The sequence below is a fragment of the Arachis duranensis genome, chromosome 4 (genome assembly GCF_000817695.3).
Source record: "Arachis duranensis cultivar V14167 chromosome 4, aradu.V14167.gnm2.J7QH, whole genome shotgun sequence".
Taxonomy (NCBI): Eukaryota; Viridiplantae; Streptophyta; class Magnoliopsida; order Fabales; family Fabaceae; genus Arachis; species Arachis duranensis.
This window is the reverse complement of record NC_029775.3, coordinates 23,353,147-23,353,353: the sequence shown is the minus strand read 5'-3', so window position 1 is coordinate 23,353,353 and position 207 is coordinate 23,353,147.

The following is a 207-nucleotide window of genomic DNA, read 5'->3' as shown; positions in this document are numbered from 1 at the left end:
AAGTTCATGAGGTTATATCCCAAGAATTTTATAAGGTGGCGGATAAGTCCTCTACCTTGGCAAGGTTAGCCTTTCCTCATCTCATTTGTCACCTCTGTTATTCAGTTGGAATTGACATAGAGGGAGATATCCTCATTGATGAGGACAAGCCCATCACTAAGAAAAGGATGGAGCAAACAAGAGATCCCACTCATAATGAAATCCCTA